This window comes from Mus musculus, chromosome 4 (assembly GCF_000001635.26).
Source record: "Mus musculus strain C57BL/6J chromosome 4, GRCm38.p6 C57BL/6J".
Lineage (NCBI taxonomy): Eukaryota > Metazoa > Chordata > Mammalia > Rodentia > Muridae > Mus > Mus musculus.
The window spans coordinates 96,914,816-96,923,288 of NC_000070.6; the positions used below are offsets into that span (position 1 = coordinate 96,914,816).

General features: G+C 38.6%; 1 non-coding gene across 1 annotated transcript; it reads left to right on the forward strand.

The window, feature by feature from the left end:
- The first annotated feature begins 2,204 nt into the window (after positions 1 to 2,204).
- Gm27521 lies at positions 2,205 to 2,268 on the forward strand. Its single transcript, XR_003955465.1, has one exon. It is a non-coding gene; the product is annotated as a U7 small nuclear RNA (small nuclear RNA).
- The last annotated feature ends 6,205 nt before the right edge of the window (positions 2,269 to 8,473 follow it).

The window sequence follows — 8,473 nt, forward strand, 5'->3', positions numbered from 1 at the left end:
CTCACACCTGTCAGAAGGGCTAAGAACAAAACCTCAAGAGATAGCACATGCTGGTGAGGATGTGGAACAAAAGGAACACTCCTCCATTGCTGGTGGGAGTGCAAACCATTTTGGAAATAAACTTGGTGGTTTCTCTGAAAACTGAGAACACTTCTATCTCAACACCCAGCCATTCCACTCCTGGGCATAAACCCAAAAGATGGTCCATCATAACACAAGGACATTTGTTCACCTATATTTATGGCAGCTTTATTCATAATAGCCAGAAACTGGAAACAACCTAGATGCCTCTCAAATGAAGAATAACAAAAATGTGTTACATCTACACAATGGAATATTATTCAGCCATTAAAAATAAAGATGCCATGAATTTTGTAGGCAAATGATGGAACTTGAGAATATTATCCTGGATAAGGTAAGCTAAACCCAAAACCTGCATGTATATTTTGTACTCACTTATAAATGGATAGTACTCATAAAGTAAAGGATACATACACTACACTCTACAGACCCAAAAAAGCTAAAGAAGAAGGACGGTATGCTTGAATATCAATTACAAGGGGAAATAAGATAATTATAGGAGACAGATGGAGGGAGGGAACTGAGTGAGTGAGGGGAATGGGAGAGGAATAGGGTGACTTAGTGATTACATGTGGGAAAAGAGGAAAGAGGGCAAGAGGGTCAAAGGGACAGAGGGCCAGGAGAATGAAAGGAAATCAGCAACATGGGTAGTAAGGTAGGAGGCATCTTAATGGTGTGTCAGAGACTTTGGAGGAGGAGACTCCCAAGGATAAATGAGGGTGACCTTAGATGAGACTCACAGCAGTGAGTCTACCTCCTGATGTCAGGCAGGAACACCAGTGGAGCGATAGGAACACCAACCAACCCACAAAACTTTTGGTCTCAAATTTATCTTTTCTACAGGAAATGTAGAGCCATAAATGGAGCAGAGACAGCAGGAATAGTCAACCAATAATCATCCCAAATTGAGACCCATCCCATGGGCAAATGCTAGTCTCTGACACTATTAATAAATATTGTTATGCTTGCAGACAAAAGCCTACCATAACTGTCCTCTGAGAGGCTCCACCAAGGATCTCACTTAAACAGATGCAGAGACCCAGAGCCAAACATTGGATGGAGCTGGGAGACTCTAATGGAAGTGTTGGGTGAAGAAACGAGGGCTCTGAAGGGGATATGAGCTCCCCAGGAAGACCAATAGAGTCAACGAAACTGTACACTTCGGGGAATCTGTGAGACTGAACTACCAATCAAAGACTATACATGAGCTGGACCTAGGCCTGCAGCACATATGTAGCAAATGTGCTACTCAGTCTTTATGTGGGTCCCCATAACTGGAGCAGAGCTATCCCTAATGCTATTTTCTTGCTGTAATCTGGAATGGCCATGACTCAGTTCCAGCCTCTAGATAAGGGTCAGTAGATCTTCAGGTTCCTCTAGTGTAGAAGATAGTTGTAAGTCAAAGGCTTGTTTACATAATAATGTAAACATTTTTCATGTTTCATGGATTGTTCTCTGTGCCAAGGTTAATGACTCTATCACAATTAGAAACAGCATGAGTCCAGGAAGTGAGTATCTGTCTAATGTTCCTCAGCAAAAAGGTAACGCTGTACCCTTTAGGATATCCTTTAAGACTGTGAAAAGGAGCTCTGAAAACATGAGTTCAACAATAAACAGGATTTCTTAACTATGCAAAATATAACGATACAATATGAATTGTAAGAGGGGATTCATGGACCTGGAAGAACAGAGGCAACTGCACTATGGAGTCTATAAAGGGGAAGGAAGAGTTAAACATGACTCATGGCTCAAGTATTAAAGCAGAGCCAGAAGGTAAGGGAGCTGTGATTTCTGGGTGGGATCATACCCAGCTAAGCTTATTTTTTGTGTTTACAAAAGCAGGCAGACTTCTGAGTTCAAGGTCAGCCTGGGACAAAGTATAGGTCCAAAAATGGTGGGAGTGGTGACCTCAGGGCAGGATCCCACCCAGCAAAGCTTATTGTTTGTGTTGTTTTGTGGGATAATCAAAAGGGAACCTGGGGTAAATGGCTGAATTTATATGTAAATAAAATACTGGTCTTTGGAATGTAAGAACTGAGCTATCCAGAAGGCCATTACAACTACTTTAGAATTTTTCTTGCAGATTTTCTAACTTTGGTCAGAAAACCCCAAAGCTATCCAGAAATTTATTACAGCTCTTTTATAATTTTGTCCAGCAGGTTATCTGATTTTGATCAGAAAACCCATGAAATACCCAAAGAAATATCTTGAGTCAACTACAAAGCTATCAGGCTGCACTCCATCACTGACTTTGAGTTGTTTCTTCCACTGTTCCCAAACAGCCCTCTCTCAGGACCCTTGACCAAGATGAATCTGATCAACTGCAGTTGCCTGTCTATGGAATATACTCCCCCTAACTGGGTTGCCTTTCCTGGACTCAGTGGAAGATGTTCCTAGACCTGAAGAGACTTGATGTTAGGGTCAAGGGAGATACACAGAGGAAGCTGCCACACTCTCAGAGGAGAATGGGATGGAGTGTGGGGAGGGACTGTATGAGAGTGGGACCTGGAGGGCACAGCAATTGGGATGTAAAGTGAATGAATGAATGAAAGAATATTTATTTGTAAAAGAATAAAGAAGGGGAGAGAGGGAATTTAAATGAAAAATTAAGGAAGTAGGTATGTATTGTCTCTTTCAGGATAGAAAAGCACATTCTATGAGACCATCATAACTATAGTGTAAATGGCAGGTCACAACATTAAGAAAAATCCAAGAATCCAAAGTGCAACAAGCATTCAATATGGATATAGATGCAAAAGTCACAAATAATATATGATCATGTTGAAACACTAATTTCATAAAATGGATTGCACCCAAACAAGTTGTGGTATTAATTACAGGCAAGAAAATATATCTGATTCAGCATTCAAAAATGAATTATTATTATACCCATCACTCTAACAGAGTTATGAAGAACAAAACCACATTATTGTATCAGTAGATGAAGGAAAGGCATTGAACAAAAACCTATCTATCATAAAAAAATAGAGAGAAATTTCTCCTCAGTTATTTTCATACTTAGAGTGAAAAGTTGAAATATTTCTGACTAATAACAAAGGCACGGCCTTGTGTTCTTCTTCACCAAAGCTTTCCCACAATACACTAGAAGTCTTGGATTGACCTGGAACAGAAGGTTATTCCTCAGGGACACGTTTCTGAGCAGGACTAGGAGATCAGAAATAATAATGACAAGAATGTTGGGGTCATGAGGTCTTGAACAAGTTATGTCTTATGCCAAGCAAGTTTATTAAGAAATAAAGCATAATATAAACTGTTCACAAGGGAAAATGAGACAGAGTAAGCAGAAGACTAATTAAGCAATATTGACAAAGAGAACACAGAATACTTCAGACACAGCTATCTTAAGATTGATAACCACAGCTCCAGGGGAAGAGTTAGGTTCCCGAAACTGCAACCTTGACTTCAGGAAGCCCTGTCACTAGCCATAGACTGCACCTTTTCAAATCTTCCCTTGGACAAGGACATAGAACTAACTTCCTCTTTGAGAGTCTCTGAGAGTATCTTGAGTTGGTCTGGGTTCCAACTTGAGATTACAACAATTACAGCAAGTAAACAAATAACATGTAGTATGATCAGGAAGGAATAAAACCCACCTTTCTCTGCAGATGACCTGGGTCTCTGTATAGAAAATGCAAATAAATGAAAAAAAAAAGAATGAGAAATAACTGGAGACCATAGCAGAGTGGCAAAGAGATAAGATTATTATAGACAAAACCATCTTGTTACTGTGTATCAAAAATGGACAAGTGGAACTTGAAATTAAAATCAAGCTCTCATTTTTCAGTAGCACTTCAAAAGGAAAATTTGTAGGTAAAATTTAACAAAATATATAAAATTCTATGTGAGGAAATTACTAAAATGCATTTGTGTAGACTCCCCTCCCCCAGCCTGAAACCTGCTTGCTCAGGGGTGGAGCTTCCTGCTCAATCTTTCTGCCACACCTACTGCTGGAACCTGCCGCTTTGCAGTTCCGAAGCCATCACGTGATTACCCTGCTACTGGATCCCAAGATTATTTGGCGGGAATTGGGCCCCTCCCCCTTCCTTTATAACTGAGTGCCGAAATAGTAAAAATTGAACCTTGAGCAGAGAGCTTTGTCTTGGTTCCTTCCTTATCTAGCGCAGCCCAGGCCCTCTTCTCTTCCAGGTTTCCAAAATGCCTTTCCAGGCTAGAACCCAGGTAGATCACAATCTACAGGCTAGACACAACACACTTGATTAAATCATGTGTCATAGCAAAATATTCTTCTAGGACCCCAGAATCTTGATATTCTGTCACCAGAATTATAATCAATATATTTCTAATATTTTAAAAATACACATTACAATATTCTGTTATATTATCATGAAATGGGCAAAGACAAATACCCACATTATGATCCATGAAAGAAAGAATTAATGAGCTACACTTGGTAAAAATGAAGTTTATACTCTTCAAGTGACAAATATATATGCCTGTACATAAAAGTATGCATATACTCTAGACACATACAACAAATAAATATTTATAAATAGACCAACTACAATAAGAGACAACTCAACTCAGAAGACATACAGATGGCAAATAAATATATTTAAAAATTATTCACATCATATATCATTAATAAATTTAAACATCAGTGAACCTGAAATACCTCTACACAATTTCTAGAATTCCAAAAATAGTGAACATTGACAACATAGAAAGTTCCTTTCATTACTGACCAAAATTCCAAATAATACAAATATTACAGAATATAGTATGACAATTTAGTTATATAAAAGTATGTAAATAAATAAATAAATCTTTTTTTAAAAAAGAAAGAAACTCTTACAAAGACAGCAGCATAAAAGGAAGCAGAATTATATACTAATGGGTTTGACTTGTATTGATTATAAAATGGTCTTGTACAACCTAACGAAATAGATGCAAGTCAAAATCCATAATCTCTTATTACTGCATTTTCAGGATTTCACCATTTCAAATGCTAGCTTCAGTTGTCAACTCAGAGAAGCTGGAAAAAGAGAGCTTAGGAAAGTGGACTTAAGATTTACTGGGAAGGTAGATGAACTATCCAGAGAGAGAGAGAGAGAGACAGACAGACAGAGAGACAGAGAGACAGAGAGACAGAGAGCGACAGAGAGAGATTCATAGATACATAAGTAGATGATACTAAGAGACTGAGACAGAAAGATGTTTTTTGCTCATGTTTTTTGCTTCAGTTCCTGCCCCTAAGTTTCTGCCTCAAGTTCTTGCCCTGGCTCCCCTCAACAATGGACTGTAATTCTACATCTAAGCCAAACACAGCATACTATTATTTTTTCATTAATAAGATTGCATATAGAGCTAAGCTGACTGACTTCCATCTTTATAAAATAAGCATAAATAACAACACATATGTGCTCTAGCTGCTGGAATTGGGGGCATACTGCTTAGGAAAGTAGCCAGTTCAATTCACTGTGAATCACATGTGAGTGTCTGGACTAGTGGAACTTTACAGACCACTTATTTCTATGGTTCTTCTCTCTAATATTTATTTTACATTTTAATTATGTTTATGCATGTATATCTGTGTTCACGCATGTGGGTATCAATGAACAGCAGAAGATGATGTTAGTCCCTCTTTAGGTGGAGTTGCAGGTAGCTTAAGCTGCCCATGGAATTGCAGGTAGCTTAAGCTGCCCAATGTGGGTGCTGTAAACCAAACGGTAGTCCTCTGCAATTACAGCAAATGCTCCTAAAGACTGATCAATATCTGCAATCCCAAGTCATGTGATTTTCAAACTGTACTCCAGACTTGGACAAGGAAATGTGGCTATGGGCAAAGATAGTGAAATGAAAGGACTCTATCTGCTTCCTTTTCCACACATCATCGTTTCACATTTTATGCCCTGGATGCACCACACCAGACTCTTATCTATAGTATTCTTTCATTAAAGAAGAAATTGTTTCTTACTAAATATTGAATTTGGATCTAGTTAGAATTTATAGTCCAGATGGAAAATGATGCCTAATCACTGAATTTTTGTGCTATCATAGCAGGTTGTGGCACTGTTACAATAGCAGTTCAAGTGCATATTATCTCACAGTGTAAAATTTCAAAAGTACAGTCTTTTCTCAGACTCAAGGGACTCTCTTAATTGTAGCCCCTTGTAAAATCTAAAAGGAAAGACATAACCACAGCACACAATGACAGAGAATAAACTTTACCATTGGAAAATGGATGATTTGATGTATAGTGAGGAAATATGGGACCAAAGAAATATTGAAACCTAGCAGGACATATTCCAAATCTGTAGCATCATGTCTGATGTCAAAAGACTTACATGGCTTTACCCTGGCTAGCTTTGCTGACTGCAGCATACTTCTCTTTCTTGGGCTGGTTCCATTCCTTCTCTCTGCAGTTCTCATTGCCTAAGATCCCATGGCTCTGGCATCTCCACCATCTAGGCTTCAGTTTCACAGCTTCACACAATGGTTTCTCAAGACCTCCATGAAGAGATTCCTCTGCCACATTTCAGACCTTAGTGACTTTCCTCAACCATGGAGGGAAATCCTACAACCCCTTCTCCTGTGTCCTCTATGACTCTAAAGCTAGAACCAAATAGAAAAAGCATCAAGTTCTACTGCCAGGCTGGGGTGGAGCTTGCTCCCTTCCTTGAATCACATTTGCATAAATGTTCATTTTTAGGGGCAGAAAATTCACCAGGCATTTCCTGTTTGGAAGCAGGTTGTGTGGGATCTAGCCCTGAGGGTACACTTCCTCTTATTCCATTTTTGCAGCCGGCTGTTTAAAACTCTTTTTTTCTCTTTCAGCATTAAGCTTTGGCTTCAATCTTAAATTTCCTGGTGTGTTTCTCTCCTCTAACTATACATTTTCCATTCATTTTTGTTATACTTGCCTTTTTTTTTAATTGTAAGCCTGCAATAAGGTAGATTATTAATAATCATAAAAGAGAGTTAATATTAGGGTGTCTGAAATCTCTGCCAAAGAAATTACTCCATTATGTTTCGATTTAACCCTAGGGAGGTTTTAGTTAGAGGATAGAAAGTAGCTATGTACTTTGACAAAATATTAAAAGAATGGTCTCTAGTCCCATTGCTAATACTTGCATAACTTTCCCCTTTGAAACATCTTGAACTTGTCCTCCATAGTTCATATTGATCGCAGTAACACTTTCTTCCAAACTTCTACTAGGATGGGTTGTTAAGCCCTGTATACAGTATTCAACTGCTTTCCTATTCCAAAATTGTAGTCTTCTCCATTTCTCTCGAAAACAGCTCTGCCAGGCCTATTATAACAATAGTCCAGTCCCTGTTCCCATCTTCTGTCTGACTGACTTAATTTTCAATTGCAGTGATGAAAAGAAAGTGTGTGGGGGGCAGTGGGGCTTGCAGCTTCAGAGGGTTAAAGTTCGTGACTATTATGTCAGATTGCATGGAAGCAGGCAAGCAGGCATGGTGTTGGAGCACTAGCTGAGATCTTACATCTTGATCCACGAGTATGATGCAGAGAGCTAACTGAAAATAGTGTATGGAATCATGCTATGAATTAAAGTAATGTTTTGGACCCAAGATTACATTATAAATTCATTTTAATATACACAAAAATAATTAAAACAAACTAGGTGCTTAGGGCAAAGTATAAAATGAAGGGATCAGAAACGGAAGATACAAGGAAAGGTGCACTATAGCAGTGATACACCAAGACACATACACATATACACAGACAAATACACTCATACACACACATAAATATACATATATACATATACATACACACATGTGTAAATACACATATACACACACTAAGACATGTACACATAGAAACACAGACAAATACATAAACACAGCAACATGATCATGTAGACACTTAAGTATATATATGGTATACATTCAAAGGCAAATTATTCAAAGGCATTAAAATATTTTAGTTCTTTTATTTTTACTTCAACATAATTCTGAAACTTCTTAGGGAATTGATTTGGGGGCTAAAACTTCCTGGTTTCAAAGTTCCAATTTGTTTCTTGGTAGCTGAGACAAAAGGATGGACCATCTAGAGACTGCCATATCCAGGGATCCATCCCATAATTAGCCTCCAAATGATAACACCATTGCATACACTAGCAAGCATTTGCTGAAAGGACCCTGATATAGCTGTCTCTTGTGAAACTAGGCTGGGGCCTAGCAAACACATAAGTGGATGCTCACAGTCAGCTATTGGATGGATCACAGGGCCCCCAATGGAGGAGCTAGAGAAAGTATCCAAGGAGCTAAAGAGATCTGCAACCCTGTAGGTGCAGCAACATCATGAACTAACCAGTACCCCAGAGCTCTTGACTCTAGCTGCATATGTATCAAAAGATGGCCTAATAGGCCATCACTTGAAAGA